At 35.1% G+C, this 23551-nt stretch overlaps 1 long non-coding RNA gene across 1 annotated transcript; it reads left to right on the top strand.

The window, feature by feature from the left end:
• The first annotated feature begins 19834 nt into the window (after positions 1–19834).
• Positions 19835–20904, top strand: LOC145640771 (uncharacterized). Its single transcript, XR_014114970.1, has 3 exons — positions 19835–19973; positions 20189–20311; positions 20588–20904. It is a non-coding gene; the product is annotated as an uncharacterized LOC145640771 (long non-coding RNA).
• Positions 20905–23551: the final 2647 nt, after the last annotated feature.

Genomic DNA, 23551 nt, shown 5'->3' with positions numbered 1-23551 from the left:
CTAAGGAGTGGTTCACACTATGAAGGGCCCCCTATGCCCAGAGATGATGAACCTATTCTATTAAATAATGCTAATCTTGATTCCATTAAACCTGACAATGTAGCTAATAGCCTGCAGGGCTAAAGAGTAGCACTAATATATCTGATTTTACATTGCAGGGTACGACTCCAAGGAAGGTAGAAACTCCATATAAGAGCAGTAATGCTCCAAAGCCAGTTATCAAACTTCCATTCCCCAATCGTCACTTGAAAACAAATTTAGATAAGCAGTTTGGTGATGGTTAAAGATTTGCAGGTAACAGTTCCCTTCACTGAATTAATTACACAAATTCTTGCATATGCAAAATTCATGAAGGAAATATTGACAAGAAAAAGGTCTATTAGTGAGGTAGAGACAGTAGCATTCACTGCAGAGTGTAGTGCCGTACTTCAAAATAAATCTCCACCTAAATTAAAAGATCCGGGTAGTTTTTCTATCCCTTGTCATATTGGCAATCTAATGATTGATAATGCATTATGTGATTTGGGTGCTAGCGTTAGTGTTATGCCATTTTCTGTGCGTTCCAAGCTGAATATGGGTAAATTAAAAGCTACTAATATTACTCTACAAATGGTCGTCCGTTCTTTTAAATACCTCTTAGGTGTTTTAGAGGATGTTCCTGTTAGAGTAGGTAAATTTTATATACCTGTTGATTTTGTTGTTCTTGATATGGCTGAGGATACGCAAACCCCAATTATTTTGGGTAGACCATTCCTTAACACTGCAGGAGCAATTATTGATGTGAGATGTGGCAAATTGACACTATCACTAGGGGATGATAAAATTATTTTTAATCTTAATAATACCCCTAAAAGCCCCATGACAGAGGAGAAGTGTTTTAGTGTTGATGTGGTTCAAAATTATTCTAACTAGCCCCAAGCTCTTGTAAAAGATCCCTTGGAGGCGGTATCTTGGGTTGCATCCTTTACAGATGAGATAGACGAATGGCAGAAGGAAGTTGATGCAATAGAAAGAGCCCTCTACACTGTCGGTCTTGGCTTTGAGGATGAGAAGTTGGAATTAAACAAGCAAGCTATGGAAATTGAGCCTATGGTAAGTGTTCCGCCAGATCGAGTTGCAAGTGCTAAATGTAGTGACAATCTGAAGCAACCATCAATCAAAGGGGTCTCTAGTGTGTAGTATTGAAGAACCCCCAGTCCAAGTCAAGGAGGATCCACCAGATAAGGTGAGTTGGCGTCCTACAGGGTATGTCAGAAAGTCGCGTCGTGGCCTAAACACCGCTCGACCGGGTGAGAAACCACCCGACAAAGCGTTAGGCCAAGGGTCCTAGTTCTTATACTTGGCAAGAAGGTCGTGCGGGACCTAGATAAACCAGGGCTTTGCGGGAGGCAACCCGTATTTTAATGCTTTTTAGACTAGTTTTTATTTCTTTTTCTGTGAGAGGAGAGAGGAGGGACTTTAATGAGTTTTATGAGTTTTTGTATAGGTTTGAAGAAAAAGAGTTAGCCAAAAATTGAAAAAAGGAAGAAAGAAAAACAAAATTCGTCCAAGCTAGCCTCGGGCCCGATTGGGCGAAGCTCGCCCAACCGGGCGCGAGAGCAAGGGTTCAAAAAGCTTAATTTTTGCCCGATCGGGCGAAGGTTCGCCCGACCAGGCGCGAAATTTGACGTATACGAACATTTTAGATCACCCGATCGGGCGAAGGGCGCCCAACCTAGCGCGAGAGTGGAAGAAATTTCTGGGACAAGACCGCCTGATCGGGCGAAGCTTGCCCGACCGGGCGCGAGAGTAGCGAAAAATAAAAAACCCAGATCGCCCGATCGGGCGATAGTCCGCCCAACCGGGCGCGATACTAGCCGCCCCCTTTTCTTCTTCTTCATTCTTCTTTCTTTCTTCATTTCTCTTTTCCTCCATAACTTTCTCTCTCTAAAACATTAAAACCTCTACCTTCTCTCTAAAATCTTCTCTTCATTACTCACTCATATCCAATAATTTTTACATATTCTTAATCCTCTCTTCATCCTCTACAGTCCTACATAAAAATTTTCATGTTTCAATCAAATAATTTTACACCCATTTTTCTATTATGGCTTCAAAGAGGGCTCGATCAATTTTTGGGAGGAGTTCTAGTTCGAGGGAGGAGTAGGATCCAGATTTGCAACTCTCCTATTGGCCAACAATCCGAATTGCTATCCGGGAGCAGAAGGAACGACTAGAACACCTTGCTGGGCGGGAGGTAATTCCTTCACGGTGGTTACATCGCCCTACTCTTGAATCTTATGGTTTGTATGATTTTGTTAAACGATTTTTGAATGATATAGGAATGAGAAAATTCGTTGACATGCACTATGCTACATACCGTGAATTAACATGTGAATTTTTGTCTTCTTTGAAATTTGTAAATAGTAGAAATGGACCGAACTTATTTTTTAGGTTGAACAATAGGAATGTTAGTTTGGCATATGTTGAATTTTGTAAATTATTTGAATTGAACTCTGAATTACCTTTTCAATGGCATGCTGATTATAAAATGGGTGATATTTATCATGCTTTAACTGGTTTACCGGCCCCCGACCCCCAACATGCTAGTACGAAACCTATCCATCACCCTATCCCAAAAATCTGACAAAGATTTGCAGGATTGTGTTTTCTTGGTAGGAACGAGCCTCATAACGCCCAAACCAACGAAATAGCTGTTATTGGACACTATGTATATGGGTTTGGTAAACTGAACATAGGTAGATACATCATCCACCACCTGAGTAGACATGCCACTGCCAGTACCTAGTCTCGTACCCCTATTCGTATAGGAGGCATGATCACTAGGATAGCAGTTAAAAAGGCCGATTTTGTTGAGAGTGGACCCCACCAGATGACTAACTGTGGACCGGATACCTATATGACTGCTAGGTATTTTGAGGAGTTGGTTTGGGTACGACTGGATAGTGAGCAAACTCCCCACTGGTGCATTAGGACTAGGACCGAGCAGCCTTTGCCTATCTTTTCTCTACCTAGTCCTGACTTGACCGCCTTTCCCCCCGGGCAAGCGTCCTACACGTACGACCTTTTAGTTGCCCATGCTAGGGGGCAAGCACCACCAGTACCACCACCAGTTCCACCACCCCAGCCTGAGCCCGAGGTAGTGCTTTCACCAACTCGCGTGTCTCACTCTGTCCCCCATGTTGACTCTGACCCAGTTTGGGACCTTCAGAGTATAGGTCAGGCTTTAGGCCATATTGAGGATGGTAGGCTCCATTGACCATAGATTAGGGTACCTTGAGAGGAATCAGGGTAGAGCTCTCTACCCTATGTATGATGACTATGCTCGTCGGAGCAACATTCCCGACAATACCATTTCCCCTGACTGGTTTCAGCCTCCACCCTAGGGATACGATAGGGATCCCACTGCCCATGGTATTTATACTGACTATTCTGCTTTTCATGGGTACGGCCAGGACATTCCTTTCGGGGGACCGGCGGGAGGGAGTTTTCACGCTGATTATTTTGGTGGTAGCTCTTGGTGCAGGTGGCAGCGGAGGTGGAGGGTTCGGCTCCATGGATGAGGATTAGCCATGCTGGGCTAGTTCCCGAGCCAATGAGGACATTGTCTGATTCTAGCTTGGGGGAGATTTTGGATTTGGTATCCTTCTTTTTCTCTTTTCTTTTGTTTTTGGTTTGTTTTCTTAGATTAGATTTATTGCTTTCTAGGTTAGTTTTATTGCTTTCTTATATGAAAAATACAAAAAATGAAAAAAAAAATTGAAAAAATAAAAAAATCCAAAAATACGTTCCAGTGAATTGTAAATCATGCTTCCCTGTGCCCTATAATTGGAAAATTTTGTTTGATTCTTGGTATATGATGATAAGCATTGAGGATTTGTTGATCATGATTTGCAGTTTGATTGCTTAGATGTTCTAACATGCGTCAATTTTGCCTAGCTGCTTGTGAATATGGTGCTTGAATAGTTGATTTAGTTAGGAATGTGTAATAGTTCCTGGTATGTCAATGATTTAAGTATTGGTTTGCAACTGTAAGTAGTGTTAATATGACTCATTATTATGCACATTGTGGAGGACAAAGGCATGTGTTCTTTTAGGTAGCCTTCAGATGATTTTAGATACATTTGTTCCCTCCTTGCTACCCATGTTGTTGCCTTGTCTTTTTGTTGTTTATTAGCCACATTACAAGTCTATTTTGTCCCATTGGTTACTAGTCCCAAGCTTGGCTTGGTGGAGCTATTAGTGAGTGAGGTGAGGGAGTTTGTAGTGTGCTTATTATTTGCACAATTTGGGTGGGTTTTGAGAAGTTATTTTGTTCTTGATCGTATTTTATTTTTGATGAGTTTGAAAGTTTAATCTTCTTGGAAAACTAAGTATGATGTTATGAAAAAAAATAGAAGTTCAGGAAAAAAAAAAAAAAAAAAGTGAACTTCAATAAAGAAAAAAAAAAGCAAAAAGAAAAAAAAATTGTTCAATGTTCAAATGTTCTAGTTGGAGGTTAATCAAAGGAAAGAAAATAATTGAGTTTCAATGAAAAATTCAAGTTTGGAAAATAAAGTTTGTTTTAATTCACTTTATTTCTTATTATCATATTTTGTGAGTGAATTTGTAAGTGTTGGGATTGTTGTTTATGATTGGAGTATATTTGGTGGATTTTTGTTGGAGTTGGTTATGTAGGAGATGTTGATCATTATTTATTTTGATCATGGGTTTTATAAGGTTTTGCTCCCTTTAAGCATAACTTTTCTCTCACTCATTCCCAAATGTTTTCTACCCTTTACCCTAGCCTTACATTACAAGCTTTAAAGACCTTCCGACCTTTGTGCATAGAGTTGTATGAATGTAAATGTGTTGTTTATCAATGCAAGTTATGATTTGACATATTTCGAGTCGACTAGTAGGTTGAGTGTACATCTTTTTATACACACGAGAGTGTGAGTTGGGAGGGCATTGTTCACATTAAAAGGGGTTGGTTGGAGAGCGATCGAGTACAACTTTTACTCGCCACATAAATGAGAGTTGAGTGTGTGAGCACTAGTCTTGAATTCTATATGCTCTTGTGGTTTGCTCTATTTGACAATTGTTAGGGAGGAAAAGTAATTGAATGGATGAGATGGGTTGATGTTGAAGCATGTTTATTAGATTTACCTTGAATTGTTTGTGCTTGATTTTTACTTTTTGGGGTGAAGCATATTTATTTATTCATTGATGAGATCTTTGCTTAGGGACAAGCAAAGGTTTGGCTTGGGGGAGTTTGATATGTTCATTTTATATAGTATTTTACTCCCGTCCTGTAGACACCCATTTGTGTCTCCCCAAAATCAAACCCAGTGATGAATACCTTCCACGTCGAACCGTAATCGAATGAAGTGAAACTGTGGAAAGTTTAGTGGTGCGGATAGTTTTAATTTCTTTTCTCTTCTCTCTGTTTTTGAAAACCTATTTTAAGAAAACAGCCAATTCAGTTTGGGTGGTCCATGATATGGGTCCAATAATAGTGTAGTTGGATAGGGCTTGAAAAGAGTTTTCCAACGATATATTATAAGCCCAATTCCGATGAATATTGAGGAAGTTATGGCCAAATTACTAAACTGGGTCCGTTTTGATCTTTATATGCGGCCCAATGATCTAGAGGAGGGCCTAATATAGATTTATCATTCCTAATGCAATTAGGAATGGTTTTAGTCTTCTAGATTCTTCTATAAGGTTCTTTTCATTCCTAATTCAATTAACATTGATAAATTGACTTTTGTTGACTTTTTAGAGTTTTAATCAGAATAAAAGAATATTTTTGAGGAAAATACGATTTTATCCTCCTGTACGGTAATTTCTATCTGATTTTAAGAAAACGCGTCAATAATTAAGTTAGCACCAAACGCCAGCATTAGCGCTTGACGCTAAGCTTGGCGCCTAGCGTTTGGTGCTAACCTCGTTTTATGCGTCAGAACTCTGTTTTGATTTTTTTTATCTTTTTGGCTGATTTTCTCTACAAATAGCTTCCTAAAAACTCCGTTTTCATTCACCAATTCTCACGAATTCCCATCAAGATTCTCTTGATTACTCTATCTCTCTCTCTTTTCTAAACTAGCCTTCTCTCAAATACAAAATTCCGCATTCGCAAGACTTAGATACACCTAGCCATATTCGAAGTTGCCTTCGCCCTAGACGTGAAAGGTTTTAATTTCTGAGGGTTTGGTCCCAAATCTCTCTTTCAATTATTTAATTTAATTGTTGTTTTATTATTTTCTTTGAAGTTACTGACGCGTGTATTTTGTTATTAGAAAGAGGTACGAGGCATCCAAGTAAGTGCTTTAATTGATTTATTGTTATTATGATATAGAAATCATGCTTAGGTTATTATTATGATTCCTAGTATCATGTTTAGGGTAAAGAATATAATGTCAATTATGATTTCTATGATGCCTTTTATTTTCTTCCTAATATTTATGATTGTTAGTATCATGTTAGGGTTATAGCTTTGATCTTTATTGTTTAGTGACATGCTAGGGTTTGTTATTAATCTTGTTAGTATCATGCCTAGGATCTTGCTATTATTATGCTTTAACATGATTATGATTATTATTTATATTGATTATTATTATGTTGCTTGATTATTTATTGTTATTGCTTCATCACACTTTTTATTGCATGTTTAAAGGGAATTGGTACTTGTAATCACGCTTAATAAGATAATTAATAATCTTGTTAGGGTTAATTTGATTATAATTGAAGTGATCGCCAATAATAGTTTATTTGTGCATTAATATTCAACCAACATAGATAAACAGGTTTAGGGTAATCCTATTGATTGCATGTTAGTCAGAAAGCGCACATGAATACGATCAGTATAAAGTAGAGGCTTATTATTAGGGCAGGTTCAATCTCTTTTAGGTTGGATTTGTACCTTCATCCCCGAACTACTAGTCATGGTTCCAGACCTATTGGAGTTGACGATCTCATGGATCGTTTAGGGGTGTAACCTTCACCTCGTGAACGGTTTACAAGTTCCTAAAACTTGTTGACGACTCTTTTGCTCTAGCTTCTTTCCCTTTGGACGCCACCGTACTTTAGTGTATGATCACAGTGGGGTTCAAGATTGGGATAATGCTTGAAATATTCCCTACACGTCCCTTGGTCATAATTAGTATTGTTTTTGGCTCTTTAGAACCACTTTTATTACTAATTGGTGTTTTCTAGTGTTTTCGTAGATTTGGTTGATTTTTTGAGGGATTTGCACTTTTGGAGCATTTTCCCAAGATATTATGGAGTAGCTACGAGCATTGGAGATGCATGACCATCCTTCATAGCCCAGGGCCGGTTAGAGCCATCGAACCGGTGATTAAGGGCTCAATTTATGTGATACCGGGGCATTTGGACCGAGTATTCAAGACCCGCAGAGGAAATCTAGATTGGCCCGAAGAATCAAAGTCCAAATAGTGGCCCAAGAGTGCCGCCCGGCCACTAGAGGTCCCGCCCGAAGGTGCGCCCGGCCGGGCGGGGGAAGCAAAGCTGGCTCCTGAACTCACGCCCGGCTGGGCGCGAGAGACATACTTGAGAGGAAAAAGGTGGGCCCGATCGGGCGAGGGTGTCATTATTAGGTGGTTTAATCGTCGTTTAAGTTTTTTTTAGTTTAGGATTCTTGCTTAATATAAATACTTTTCCGTTAAGCGAGTTCAGTATCTTCTTTTACTCTTTTTTAATTCTTCTCTTAGATTTTCTCTCTCTACTTAGCTTTTTGATTAGTTTCTCTCTCTAATACTTTGTTCTTAACTCTACTCTTAATTCCAGATTACTTTGGTAACGATTTCTTTTCTCTTAATCTCAGTTATTTATTTATTCCTTTGATCATGTCTTGTTTTATTGCCTTGATTAGTTTAGATTTTATTATGTGTGAGTAGTTTCCTTTCTAGGGTTTGTGGGGATCCATAAATAATATGAAGGGGTAATTTATTGTTGTTTATTATCAATGCTAGATTAATTTCCTATTGATTGATTTAATGATCTGTGACTAGATTAGGCCTGATCTTTTATGCATGAGTTTGACAATATTGATTTGAGATTCGAGAGATGAGAATTGATGTTTAGGTCTAGTTTCAATAGGCAGGTTAATTTATAAATGGTTAAGTCGAGATTCGAGAGATGAGATTTAATACCGGTAGATTATTTTTGTGATTGTAATACGTAGCGAAAGCCGTTTATGATCTGATTAATTATGCATTGATGATTGATTATTATGTTTTACCTTGGAATGTTATTTATTGGTGAACCTATGCCCTAGGCTTTTATTCATTGTTTTATCTTTACTCTTAATCTCCGTAGTTTAGTTTTATATCCATATTATCAAATTGTTACTTAATAATTTAGATTGCTTTAATTAATTAAGAATAAAAAGACTTGTTTCCCTGTGGATTTGACCCTACTTCCCTATCTACATTAGTTAGAGGATTTAGGAATTACTTTTGATTAGGTGATACGACTTTAGCCTGTCACCGGTCTTCTAGAACCATAAAGACTATGTTTGATATAGTTTAAATAATTTTCTAAAGTCCAGTCAGTGTTTAAATTAAGTACACTACTCATACTCTTCTCCCACTGATTTAAAACATCTTGTCTATCTCTTACACCGTATAACTTAAGTTTTGTAACCAGTTTGACTTATAGGTTCAAGAGTCACTTCTTCTTGTTTAGGTATATGATTAGGCATAACCTTGACACTAAACCGAGAGTCTTCCCTGGTATGTATCTTGGTCGTGTGCAACTTCCTTCTCCTTGATACCTAGGTGTAGACACCCATTTGTGTCTCCCCAAAACCAAACCCGGTGATGAGTATCTTTCACGTCGAATCATAATCGAATGAAGTGAAAGTGTGGAAAGTTTAGTGTTGCGGATGTTTTTTTAAAATATCTCTTCTTTCTGTTTTTGAAAATATTTATTTTCTTACCCTATTTTTGAAAAACGTGCATTCCAGTTTACTTTGGTCCATGATATGGGTCCAATAATGGTGTAGTTGGATGGGGATTGAAAAGACCTTTCCAACGATATATTATAAGCCCAATTCCGATGAATAATGAGGAAGTTGTGGCCAAAATACTAAACTGGGCCCAAACCGGATTTTACCTACGACCCAATGATCATGTGGAGGGTCCAAAGGTTTAATCCTATTCCTAAACTAATTAGGATTAATTAGAAGCTTATATAAGTTTCTAAAAGATCTTAATTATCCTTTTTGAAAAGATAAGATTAAAGAATTTGAGTTAATTAAAAACTTTCTTTTTTTAAAACTTTCTTTTTTCTTAAATCCTAATTCTATTCGGATTTAAAGATGTTCAAAGACAGTTAGATTTTATTTTCGTGCCTTATAATCTTTATCCAAATTTTATATGGTTGGATAGATTTTGAAATTATCTTTCCAATGATACATTATAATATTAAATCCGAGCTATAACGAAAAAGATATGAATGAGATATGAAACTCTATCCAAAACTGACACCGTCCCACTATTTCGGCCATATCTTTTTATCTACAAAATATTTTAATCTGACTTTAATTGTATTAGAAAGTAGACTTCAAGAGCTTTCTAACGACATATTATATGCCTTACTTGGACTTTTAGATCAAAAGATATGATAAAAACAAAATCCGCAAAAACTGCTGTCCATCGAGTTCTATTTCGATTCGAATTCGAATTCTTTTCTTATTCTTTGACCCTTTTTTTTTATCTATAAATAGAGATCATATCTCCTCTTTTTCAATCATCAATTATCCATCAAATTATCATCAATTCTAATCATCAACTCTCATCAAGAATTTCTTGATTTTCTCTCTCTTTCTAAGCAGCCAAGTTCGAAGTTGCCTTCGCCTTAGACGTGAAAGGTTTTAATTTATGAGGGTTTGGTCCCAAATCTCTATTTCAATTATTTAATTTAATTGTTGTTTTATTATTTTCCTTGAAGTTACTAACGTGTGTATTTTGTTATTAGAAAGAGGTACGAGGCATCCAAGTAAGTGCTTTAATTGATTTATTGATATTATCATATAGAAATCATGTTTAGGTTGTTATTATTATTCCTAGTGTCGTGTTAGGGCATTTTGATATTCCTATTATCATGTTTAGGGTTACTCTAATATCAAGTATTATTAAAAGTATGATGCCTTTTATGTTCTTTCCTAATATTCATGTTAGGGCTATATATTTGATCTTTGGTGTTTAGTGACATGCTAGGGTTTGTTATTAATCTTGTTAGTATCATGCCTAAGGTCTTGCTATTATTATGCTTTAACATTATTATGATTATTTTTATGATTTATGATTATAATTGTTATAATTATTGTTATGATGATTATTTTTTATTATGATTGTTATGATTATAATTATTATTATTATGATTATTATTATGATTTTGATTATTATTATGTTGCTTGATGATTATTTATTGCTTGATCACGCCTTTTATGCATGTTTAAAGGGAATTTGTACTTGTAATCACACTTAATAAGATAATTGATAATCTTGTTAGGGTTAATATGATTATAATTCAAGTGATCGCCAATAATAGTTTTGTTTGTGCATTAATATTCAACCAACATAGATTAAACAGGTTTAGGGTGAATGGTTTACAAGTTCCTAAAACTTGTTGGCGACTCTTTTGCTCTATCTTCTTTCCCTTTGGACGCCACCGTACTTTAGTGTATGATCATAGTGGCCTGGGGTTCAAGCTAGGGATAATGCTTGAAATATTCCCTACACTGGGTCTTTGAATAACATTGTTTACGTTAATGTTTTTATAATAATTTCCTCTCCAACATCATTATTATCCATTACTCTTTTTCCTAGTTTATTTTCAATCTTTTGTTGAACAACTTCTATGGGTAGAAAGTCTAGATCATTTAACTTCATTAATCCCATTTGTTGATATAAATTTTCCTCTAAAGTAACGTAATTACTTTCTTCTATTTTATTATCAGAAGCAATCCCTTTTTCAAAAATTAAGTTCATGATTTCGTTAAACTTATTAGGGTCTTCTTCTTTATCGAATAGGGCTTGTAATTCCTTAAGTGTTTTCTCCTGAAGATGAGGGTTCATCTTTAGTCTCTTTATTATTTTCTTGGTTACTAGTAGGTCTTTTAGGGAGTGATACAGTAAACTTTTTATTTTTATCTAGATTTTGAAAAGGATACTTATATTTATATGGGACAATTTTCTCTTTATCTAGTGATACTTCTATTCCGAATTGATGCCTAACTCCGTTTGTTAAAGCAAGTTGAACTTGTTTAACCTGTTCTTTTAGATCGCTTACTTTTTTTATTAATATCGGTTGTGGTTATTGATATTTTATTTTCTATATTAACATAACGAGCATGTATGTTATCAACTTCCGGTCTTAATTCACCAAGTTGGCCCACTATATAATTAAGGAATGAGCCAAAATTACTACTATTTTCAGGAATATGATAATAATGCTTAAAATCAGGTTTCTTACACTCAGTAGAAGGTCTAGTATTCTCCAGTTTTACCTAATTATTAAATTAACAACTTAATTTATCTTTTAACCGTATGGCTCTGATACCAAATCACACAGCTTCACAGTTTTTAATTTATAATAAATGTATTATTGTCTTCCTTAATAATAGATTTCACTTATATAATAACAGTATTCAAATATAATAGTTAATTTCTAACACAAATACTTAGCCTTTTAATATATAAGTACTACTGAAAAGAGAAAAATAACACCTCAAAAACAATATTGAAGAAACTTATAACAGTATTAAATTTTTTTTAACAGGTTCAAACTTAAAATAACAGTATTAAAATAGGAAAAAACTTTTTTCCAACACTTAGCGAAAAAAAATTTTTCAACGCAGGTATGGACTTTCCTTGTCCCTATACCTAGTAGCGGGCAATACTTTCTCTAAATTTCTTAGCAAATGATGAATTGGCACATCGATCAAATAACCCTTGGTCAATTGCAAACTGATATAGTAACGTTCTAGGACTACATTTACTAGCACTCCGTATTGTAGAATACATTTTTTAGTCCTATTTAAATTATGGCCGTAATAATTTTTTGTGATTAAAATCTCATTCTTTTAAGTTGAAATGAATTAAACTAAACTTTTAAAAAAAGCCTTAGCTAGCTTATAAAAGAAGAATGTGGGCATTATAGCAGATTCGCTCTTAGAGTTGGTAATTTAAAGTTACCCTTTTGGAGACTAGTTGGCAAGCTACGCGCGTCACTTGGTATTGCCAGCCGGATTTTTAATTGGTTTAGAGCCTACAATAAGAAGTAAACAATAAGATTGAAAAGTTGATCTTATGACAATGGAAAGAGTACGGTGTGTCGTGAAGCAAATTCATTGACTTGAAAACGAAATTTTGGCGCAACCGAGTTGCTCACTTGTATTCGCCGACACGCTCCCTAATATTATATTAGCCTATATTTATTTGATCTATATTAATCAGATATATAATCTACCACTTGATTTACTTTACGATACACATCCTCGATGACATTTTTTTGTTCCAATAAGTTATCGTGGATCATATTTAAGTTACTCATAAATTTTTCTAATAAGCTACTAGCTATTAGTGGCTTTAGAGGCGATGTTAAGGTTATTTTAGCCACAGCTATTAGCTAACTATTTAAATGAAATTCACTTCCTTAAGTAACTTTTAACTTTTGTATTTTATTTATTCTATTTTATTTGGCAAGTTTTTCCCAAGCTAATTAGCTTAGTAGAAGTGTTAGTTGAGACGAACACTACAAGAGGGGGTGAATTGTATGTGAGTTCCTAGTGGCTACTTTTTGCGGAATATAAAATAGAAAGTAAAGGAACTTGCAATGCATGCATAATTTTACAAGGAAACCTTTCAGGGCTCAACTGAAAGTAAACAAAGTAAATGAACTTGCAATGCACGCAGAATTTGTGTTTTAATTTTTCTTAATTATATGAAGTGTTATTGAATTCTGAATATGAAAGTATTATTGTGTTTTAGTATACCAACATTTCTTCACCTTCTACCAACTAATTTTCGACCATTTAAGAAAGAAAGTATTAACAATTAAATAGAAAACAAGTAAACAAAGTACATAAATTAAATAGAAGAGTGAGAAAGTAATAATAATAATGTCGTTTGGGGTTTTCTCGGGTTCTGAAAGGTGCTCTTGAAAAGGTGATCTCTAAGCCTGATGACATTTCTAGTTGGGTCTCATTATTGGTGTTACTTCTATGCACCATTAAAACCTTTTGCCCTTGGAGTAGTCGTGAGTCTAGGTCTTCCGTACAGCGTCGGCATCAAGAGGAGAGTATTTCTCGTGCTATTTGCTCTTGGAGTGCACCAGGTGGTTGTGAGCAGCTTGTGAGGGAAACTTTGGCAGAGGATTCTTCTACCTTTTCGGTGATTGATGATGAGGACTTTGATTTGGATGAGCGTAATATCAAGCAATGTCGTAGGAAGATTTGTGATTGCCATTACACAGCTGCAGTCCGGGTTCTTTCTTCTTCGGGGATTGCTCCGTATAATGAGGCCACTCTTACAGATTTACAATCAAAACATCCTTTTTTTTCCAGCTCCATTCTTGTCTACTAATATACTTGTTAATCAACTTTATCTCGTTGCTACTTCTGCTGTTGTTTTGGATCAAATTAGGAGTTTTCCATGTGGCACTTCATGTGGTAGGGACGGTTTATGTGGTCAACATCTTATGGATTGCTTGAGTGGTGCTGTTGTGGCTCTCTCAGATGAGTTGGTTGACTCTATTTCTGAGGTGTTTAATATCTTTCTTGTTGGCAGATGTCCTATGGAACTAGGACAATATATTAGTAGTGCTTCTCTCACACCACTTATCAAGCCTGGTGGTGGTATCCGTCTTATAGCTGTGGGTACTGTTTGGCGGCGTTTGGTTTTGAAGGTCAGTGCTGTTATGGTTGGCCAGTCTTTAGGCAGTTACTTTGATGGTCTTCAATTTGGCGTAGGGGTTCCTTCAGGTGGTGAGGCAATTCTTTATGCTGTGAATCGGTTAGTTGAGGATCGTGGTTCTGATGTTGGTCTTTCAATGTTGTTGGTGGATTTTTAAAATGCCTTCAATCTAGTTGATCGTGTGGTCATGTTACGTGAAGTCCGTCATCGTTGTCTAGGTATTTCGCGGTGGGTTGAATTCTGCTACTCTAATCCAGTCAGATTGTACTATGGTGACCACACCTTATGGTCGTCTCAGGGGGTGCAGCAGGGTGATCCCTTTGGTCCTCTTCTTTTTTCTTTGGTTTTACAACCTCTTGTGTGTAAAATCATATATGCTTTTGAGGTATGTCTTTAGGCGTTGTATTTGGATGACGACACTATTATTGGTGACACTTTAGTGATAGGGAAGGTTCTTCAGTTGATTATGGAGGAAGGGCCTCGTTTTGGGTTGCATCTCAACGTGGAAAAAACTGAAGTTTTCTGGCCTACAGAAGACCCTCGTAGCAGGCTTGTGGGTATTTTTCCCCCTTCTATTGCTCGACCTTTGCATGGTGTTAAGCTGCTTGGTGGTCTCGTTAGTTCCGATTCCAGGTTTAGTGGTGAGATTGTGATGCAGAGGGTGACCAAGACCATTGCGCTTATGGATAATGTTCCTATGCTGGATGATCCTCAATGTGAGTTGTTGTTACTTTGGGCATGTACTAGAGTTTCTAAACTCTACTTTGCCTTGCGTATTTGTCCTCCAAATGCTTTTGAGGCGGCTCAGCGCGTATTTGACGAGGCTCTTCGATCTTCCTTGGAGCGTATTGTTACTGCTTCAAACCCGGGTTTGGTGATTGGCAGTGGTGGCTTGCCACCTTACCATTTGCGTTTGGCGGGCTTGGTGTTTATTCCGCAGGTAATGTTCGTCATTATGCTTTTCTTACTTCTCGGTTGCAGTCTGCTGGGTTGCAGACGAAGCTCTGCGTCATACTGGTATTGTTAGTCTTGTCAAGCTTTTACGGATGCATTAAGTCTGTTTAATGGAATGGGGGAGTCTGACGTTTTAGGTAATCCTTGTGAGGTCGCTGCCCCTAAACTCGTGAAGAAATTGGCGGATATATATTTCTCAAAGGTCACCGCTTCTGCAGAATCCGCCTTTTCTTTGTCTCCTCGTCAGTCGGCATTGTGGAAGTCGCAGCAGGGAGATCACAACTCTACTTGGCTTCGGGCAATCCCTATTTCTTGGTTGGTTAAGACGATGAACGCAAAGACATACCGATGTATGATGTGCTGCCGACTGGGTATTCCATTGTTCTCTGTCTTGACGCCGTGCCGCACTGCTTGCTCTCAGGTTTTTACTGGGGATATTTTCGGCGACCACGCAGTGTCGTGTGCTCGTATTGTAGGTATTAAACATCGGCATAATGTTGTTCAAGATACACTAGTTGATATTTGCTACAGATATGGGATTTCAGCAAGAAAAGAGGTTGACATAGGGTTGTCTGGAGGGAATGACGGGACCCTCAGATCTGCTGATGTGTTACTTTATTCATGGGATCGTGGTCGTGATGTTTGTGTCGACTTCACAAGGTCTTCTCCTTTGACACAGACATGGCTATCTGACTTTTTTCCAGGACGGGTTGTGGCTGATGCGGCTCATCGGAAGCGGGTTAAGTATGAAGCTCGTTGTCGTGAAATTGGCTATGGTTTCATTCCCTTCTCCTTTCTTCGCTTGGGAAATTAGAGAAGGAGGTTGTTGCGTTGCTGAAGCGCCTTCAGAGGTTCTCGATGACGCAAGACATTGGGACTCGTGCTGAAGCTCATGTCTTCACTAGGGTAGGCTTTGCTATAGCTAGAGGAGTATAGCTAGAGGAGTGAGAGCCTTGATTGTATCTCGTCTTCCTACTAGTATCTCGGCTTCCCGCTAATTTATTGTAGATTGTATGACTTTTGTTTTTGAGATATAATAATAATAATAATAATAATAATAATAATAACAATAATAATAATAATAATAATAATAATAATAATGTATATGCTTTTAGTTAGTTATGGGCACGTTGTATAAGATGTATGATATAAACCAACTTATAAATAATTTGATCTGTAAATCATGTATCATACATTCGTACGCATGGACCGCATGGTCAATTAACTATTCCTAGTGGTGCTTATCGTTGTTTCTAGTCGTCCTTTGCACGATGACGATGAGAATATATGATATGCAATACATGATCTGATCTTTTACTTGCATTCATAAACTCGGATCCTAAAAGCGTTGCAGGGCTATTGGCTATAGTTTTCTTCCTTTCTCCTTTTATTCGTTGGGGGAATTAGAGAAGGATGTTATTGCGTTGTTGAACCGGGTTTAGGCGTTCGCTACGACTCAGAATATTGGTGCTCATGCAGCTGTTCACATTTTCAAAAGGATCGGGTTCGCTATAGGTAGAGAGGTGGGGGGCCATATTGTATTTCGGCTCCCTACCAATTTCTTGTAAATTGATTGACTTTGTATGTTTTTGTAATTTTTTATAATAATCATATAACTAATATATAAAGCTAAAATTTTAGCTAGATCATAAGAAAGCAACACTTAGCATTCTAACTTTTCGCTAAATGTCGCACCACGTTGGATATATTTAGATAGACTTTATAGGATAAAAAATTAGTTTAAAATTCTATTTTCAATCAAATGTGGATAGAATTTTAGGATAAAATTGTTAATAAAAGTTTTATTTTCGATAAAATACCACTATTGTATAAATTGAATTATAATTTTACTTTTAAAAAATTAGATTATAACTCAAAAATACCAATATTCTTTAAAATCCAATATTATTATTAATTATTTACATGCCTACTAAATAGTTTAAATCGTAACAAAACACATCAATTCCTAATTAATTTTGTATTAGAGATATATTTTGAAATTTGACATATAGATTAAAGTTTAACTCAAAATTTAATAAGCAACCCGGCCATCGCACGGGGCACAAAACTAATAATAATAATAATAATAATAATAATAATAATAATGCTTGTGATTAATTATGGTCACGCTATATAAGATGGACAATATAAACCGATTTTAAAATAATTGAATGTGCAAATAATGTAACACACGCATGGACCGCATGGTCAATTAACTATTCCTAGTGGTGCTTCGGATGATCGTTTCTAGTCCTTTGCACGACGACGATGAGAATGTGTCATACGCAACATATGATCTGATCTTTTACTTGCATTCATAAACTCGGATCCCAAAAGCTACAATACTACGTAGGATAAAAGCTATGTCGAAATTTTCCCTTATCGTTTGCTGAAGATTAACTAGTCTTGTAATTTTACCATTGATTAATAATTTGTAAACAATAAAAAATTTATAGCATAAATGAATAATAAGAAATACGCATAATCTTATTGAATCTGAAATGTACATGGAAAATTATAGCAAGCAATGTTAAAGCGGAGAAATATTGGAGAAAACGGCTTAGCCTTTGCATTGATCATAATCACATATATATATACAATACAATAGGAAACCTAACTTGCCTACAACTCATAACAAGATTAACTTACTCCATCCGTGTTTTTTTTTAAGTGTTACAGTTTGATCGGCACATAGTTTTAGGCAATTTAATTTACTTAAATAAAATAAGAAGTATGTGGGGTAGTTGGAGTATTAAAAAATTGTAAAAGAAAGATAGTGGGGTTAATAGTTTATTGAAAAGTAATGAATGTGAGAGGAAAGATATAATAAAAAAGTAGTAGTGGATTTGGATGAGGACCATGAGAAAAGATATATATAATATTTTAATATATCTTTTTGCCAAAAAAAAAGTGTAACACTTAAAAAAACACGGTCAGGAATGAGAAGTGTAACACTTAAAAAAAACACGGAGGGAGTAATATAAATACAATATTAACATTAATATAACCAAACCAACTCTAATACTCCCTCTCAAGCACAATATCATAAGTCTTAACGACTGATCATGAGCGCCCATTTGCAAAGTCCGTCATCTTCTTTGAGTGATCATGGAATACGCACAAAAATTGAATTGATGTGAGCTATATTGTATTAGCTTATATTTATTTGATCTATATTAATTGGATATATAATCTACTACTTGATTTACTTTGCAATAGACATCCTCGACGACATTTTTTTGTTCCAATAAGTTATCATGGATCATGTTTAAGTTACTCATATAAAATTTTCAAATAAGCTAAGTGCTCATTTTCGGAGACAAAATTAGAATTGACGTTTATATATTTCATCCAAAAATTCTTCATTAATAAAACCTTTTTACTTTTTTTTTTTTTTTTTTTTTTTTTTTTTGACGGGAATAAAACCTTTTTACTTGAATATCAAATTAACTAGACGGATGCACGGTTTGTTTAAATTTTTTTTAAAAAAAATTATATATATATGTATATATATATATATATATATTTATGTGCTAAAATTTCTTATATATTTAGAAAATTCCTGATATCAAAAGATAATATTTTATATTTAATTAATTTAAACTGGGAAACCTCATTCGCCAATTTTGCTTACGGTCCATTTAAATTATTTAATTCTAAAAGAAATTAATAATCTCGTATTTAATTGGCTACCACTAAAATTTATTATCTTATTTGGCGCGCTAAAAAAATTAAATCCTACGTGGCTCTCTAAAAAATCGGGAAAAAACTCCCCTTTGGTGCGATGCACGGTTCTAGTAAATATTTTTAATTAATTTAAGGTTTATTTATTTTGCGTGGCGCTTGAATTTAAAATCCCAATGCACGGTTCTAGTAATCATTTTATTTAATTTAAAATTGTGTATATTTATGAAGACCATTCATTAAATATATAGATAAAATTCCTAATATCATAAGATAATTTTTTATTTTTAACAGTAAAGTTATCTTTTGTTGTTTAATTTTATTATTTTATGTGACGCTTGAATTTAAAATGTCAAACCTTATTCACTAATTTTGCTTATGTGAAAATTTAAAATTTTTAATTCAAAAAAAAAATGACAAATCTCGTTTTTTATTGATTAAATAAGTCTTTTGTCTATGCGTTTATTTAGTATAATAGTTCTGTTTAAAGTGTTAGTCTCATTTATAATCGTTTAACTATATAATATTATGGAAAATTAGTCATATAAAATTTAGTTTTGTTCGTGTCGATGAGTACATTATTAAAATCAAACTTTTACAATATTTTCTAGAGAGAAATTAAACATATTTGCGATTAAAATTTTGCATCCATATATGTAAAAAAATAATTATTACTTAGTTGTTTTTTTTTTAGAGAAGATAACTATTAGTTTTTAAAAGTAATTTAAGTTTTAATTATTCTCTATTCGTTTTTTTTACCTATGTGTCAAAATTCTTAAATTTTATTCGTTACTTTTGCTTAGATGGCGAGTAAATTTTTTAATTCTAAAATAAATTATTAATCTAATTTTTCATTGGACAAAATAATACATTTTCTTATGTGGCGCGCCGAATGCTCCCGAAAAATGCCTACTTTATTTATATATATTATATATATTAGATTAGATTAATAAAAATCACAAACGCTAATCTGATGTATCTGTATTTGCATAAGTAATTATATCAATAAAGCTAGTCCGTGGATATCAATTAAATACTATAATAATTAATTCACCTTGTTAAAAATAACTATAATAAATTAGTAGAACTAAATAGATAATAGCGATTGCGTAAAAGTGTTACAATAATAATATCAAAATAAGGCTGTCAAGTAATATTGAAGGGGACAAACAGAATATACGTAGTACATAGTTTATGATATACAAGTACTTTGTTGGAAACGAAACTACTATAAATAGGGACACATAAATGTTGAAATAACATAACAATCTATAATTTATTTAATCATCTTCTACAAATTACACCAATAAAACAAGTACTACATATTATTAATTCTTAGCTTCAAAATGGATTCCAACAGGAAGAACATGTTAGCAATTCTGCTAATCATCTTTGTAGTTGGCAACTATGCAGGTAATTTTAATTAATTAAGTATGCATTTTACCAATGTATATTCGTTAAATCTTAAATCACCTACGGCTCATTTGATAGGTGGCAAAAATATTAAAAATATTTACGTGTAGGTTTTTTTTTTTTTTTTTTTTTTTTTTTTTTTTTTTTTAAGAAGAATTTACGTGTAGTTTTGTACAAGAATGTTTAATGTAACAATCCCAATTTTAATGTTGCAGGTCAAAGTTTAGCGGGGATAGTACCCGGTTGTATTGCTAGTACTCATACTGCTTGCGACGGTGGCATTTTTTCCCGTAGTTGTTGTGGGGGAATGTCTTGTGTTTCGGGTTTTTGTAAATATGGTAAGAACTGCAGTTCTGCATTATCACTATCAAAATAACTTGTACAAAGTAATGGGAAATTCTTTGTTTCTCATAGGAGCATTTTCGTGAATAAATCAACAACTGTTTCATTATTGTGGACTCCACAATTGAATAAAGTTATTGATTTATTTATAAAAATGACATGCCATTATGGGCATCCCCATACTCCCTTAGTTTTTTTTTTTTTGAAATGCATATCCATTAATTCTTTTTTGGGTCACTAATTACAACGTAACGCATTCAACATTCTTATAGATGAGAACCCGGACTGCTTGAAAAGTGGAGAAAGTTGCGGGTGGTTTAGTAAGAGGTGCTGTGGTCTTTCACAGTGCACACAGACAGGCGTCTTTAGTAAAAAATGTCAATACTAACTTCAATCGAACGTATCGTTGGCAATATGGATTTGTTGTTTGCTGCTTTATTTGATTTTATGGCATTATGGATTTTATTTGTGTTGGTAATTTTTTTTACCTAGTTAATTTCCCATTCAATTGGTGTGATTTCTATGTTGCAATGTATTCTCCCATGTCAAGAGTTTATTTTAATAATAAAAATTTATGTGTTCCATTGTACATGTACTTGTACTTGCTCGGTTTCCTTCCTTTTAGTACAGAGAAGTAATAAATTTATTTGCAAATGATGAATTGGCCACATCGATCAAATAACCCTTGGTCGATTGCAAATTGATATAGTAACTGAAAGAATATATTCCGTGAATATTAACATTGAAAAGCTTAGCCATATATACAGAGTGTAGGATTAGGCTATGCCTCTAATCTAGCTATAAATAAGGAAAGGAAATAATCCTAAGGCTAAATACAAGGTAACCGAAATATACAATAATATTATACTTATCTTAACACACCGCCATAGTCGAAGCGGGAGGTGGACGGACACTAAGACTGTCCCTAAAATCATTAAAGAGAACTCGTGGGAGACCCTTTGTAAATATGTCTGCAGTTTGATACCTAGATGGCACATGAAGAACTCGGACTTCACCACGGGCAACCTTCTCTTGAACAAAATGTATATCCATTAGTTCGTTGATACTGAACCAGATTTCCAGACAAATAAATAGCACTTACATTGTCACAATACACCAGTGTCGCCTTTTTAATCTGATAATGCAATTCGAGAGAAGATTTCGGAGCCAACACAACTCAAATACTACATTAGCCACGCCCCTATACTCGGCCCCTGCGCTAGATTTTGACAACGTTGGTTGTCTCTTAGATGACCAAGAAACCAAGTTATCACCAAAAAATACACAATAACCAGACGTCGAGCGTCTTGTATCAAGGCATCCACCCCAATCTGCATCAGTATACGAGACTAGATTAGAAAAATAAGAGGGATACAAGTGAAGACCGTAGTCTATAATACCCTTAATATATCTGATTACCCGCTTAAGAGCTGACATGTGATCAACCCGCGGATCATGCATATGAAGACACACCTGTTGGACGACATATGAAATATCCGACCGTGTGAAAGTAAGGTATTGTAGAGCCCCTGCAAGACTCCTATACAATGTAGGATCATCAAAAGTAGTACTAGATGTAGCACTTACCTTTGAGTTGGTGTCAACTGGAGTGGGAGACGGCTTACAAGAGGACATCCCGGCACGCTTAATTATTTCTTCTGCATATTTTTTCTGTGAAAGGAACATACCACCCTTATGTCTGGTACGGTGACAGCAATACCAAGAAAATAATTAAGAGGACCTAGATCCTTCATAGCAAACTCAGAGCTAAGAAGATCCATTATGAAACGCCGGAGAGTATCGGAAGAAGCTGTGAGAATTATATCATCAACATACAATAATAAGTAATCCATGTACGGTCCGACCCTTTCTTGAAAATGAACAAAGAATTGTCCATTGTACTGTTGGCGAAACCAATAGACAAAACAAAGTCATCAAAACGCTTATATCAAGCGCAGGGGGGCCTGCTTAAGTCCATATAAAGACTTACGCCGAAGACATACATAATTAGGATGAGCCCGAACCCTTTAACCCAAAGGTTGATGCATATACACTGTTTCTTGAAGCTCAACATGAAAAAAGCATTTTTGACATCTAACTGATGAATAGACCATGCCTTAGACATAGCTATGCTGAGAATAGTACGGATGGTAGCCGGTTTCACAACCGGACTAAATGTCTCCCCACAATCAATGCCAACGAGTTGAGTTTTTCCATCACCTACAAGACGGGCTTTATGCCTCTCAAACACACCATTAGATTTAACTTTATGAGCAAAAATCCACATACACCGAATAACATTAACATCAGGCGGACGGGGTACCAACTCCCACGTCTTATTTTTAATAAGAGCATCAAATTCCTCATCCATGGAAATTTTCCAGTTAGGGTCACGTAGAGCCTCAACCAGATTACAAGGTTGTAGGCGTCGTTTGAAGTGCGCCTACGTTAAAAGCATGTGTGAATATTCTTGACACTCTTAGGAAGTGGGAATTGACATATACGATTAGGGACAAGGAAAGTAGGGAGCCGCCAACAAGTTTTTAAGGAACTTGTAAACCGTTCACGGATCATAAAAGGCAACCACGATAAAGGGACAACGATAGGCAACAATGATTGACCCGTGAAGGTTACACCCCATTCATAATCCATGAGATTACTAACTCCATATGGTTCGGAACCACGAAAGGAGGATCGTGGATGATGGTACGAAGTGAGTCATGGAGTCACATTCGCCCGTATTGGCCTCTACTCGATTCTTATAGTGAAAAATGATTCTTGCGATCTTAAAGGCATACAAACAAAATATTCAATTTGCTCCAAACTATTATTAGGCTAAATTGGTTGAATATTAATGCAACATATAATTCTAAAATATTGTGATCACTTGAATTAATCAACAAGATTAAAAAGGAACCTAAACGGTTGTCCAAATTATCTTATTAGGCGTGATTTTCAATTACATATTCCCTTTAAACATGCAATATAGTGATCATAAAAATAATAGAATAAACATTAATATTGGAAGCAATTTAACAATAATATCATTAGTCAAATCGAATAATAAATAAACCTAATCATGATACTAGCAATATAAAAATAATAAGTAATTAAATTAATTAATTACTCACATTCCGCGCGTTCCTTTTCATTGCTACATCATGAATAAATTGTTAGTAACTTCAATAAAAAAAAATAAATCAAATGGAAATTAAATTAAATAAATATAGATTTGA

The sequence above is a fragment of the Chenopodium album genome, chromosome 7, assembly GCF_948465745.1.
Source record: "Chenopodium album chromosome 7, dcCheAlbu1.1, whole genome shotgun sequence".
Taxonomy (NCBI): Eukaryota; Viridiplantae; Streptophyta; class Magnoliopsida; order Caryophyllales; family Amaranthaceae; genus Chenopodium; species Chenopodium album.
This window is presented reverse-complemented; position numbering and strand designations above follow the sequence as displayed.